Genomic DNA, 600 nt, shown 5'->3' on the forward strand with positions numbered 1-600 from the left:
TTTGATTTGTATTATTTGTATTTGTTATTTATTTTAATTTTAGTTACATTATGTCTGAATTTATTATCTCTGTATAAGGTATTTTTATTAAGTTTGTTTTATTTAATTTGAGTTATTTTAATACTTCAACAAACTAAATGGAAATGAAATAATATATATATATTGAATTTATAAACGTGTATGTATATATATATATATGTGTATGTGTACAAACGTACAAACAACATGTAGTTGTTTTTTTGGTGTTTGGCTTAGTGTTATGTACATTTTTTTTTTTTTATGTTTTTCATTTAAATTTATTTTAATTTTATTTAAATTTAGTGTAATGTTAGAATCATTATTATACTCTGATACCTTTTGTTCTTTAATATTTTGAATTGTTTTTAGCTTTATTTTTTGTTTTTCTTTTAAATGTTAAGTTTTTAAATTTTGTTGTATGCATTTGTCATTTTTATTTAATCTCTTTATTTTTAAAATGTGTATAGGTAGTATTTATAAAGTTTTAGCTTTTAGATTTGGATCTGTTTTTAGTTGTTTTAATACTACAATTGATTGCTTCTGTTGTCCTCATTTGTAAGTCGCTTTGGATAAAAGCGTCTG

This window comes from Sinocyclocheilus anshuiensis, unplaced genomic scaffold (assembly GCF_001515605.1).
Source record: "Sinocyclocheilus anshuiensis isolate Anshui unplaced genomic scaffold, SAMN03320099.WGS_v1.1 scaffold706, whole genome shotgun sequence".
Taxonomy (NCBI): domain Eukaryota; kingdom Metazoa; phylum Chordata; class Actinopteri; order Cypriniformes; family Cyprinidae; genus Sinocyclocheilus; species Sinocyclocheilus anshuiensis.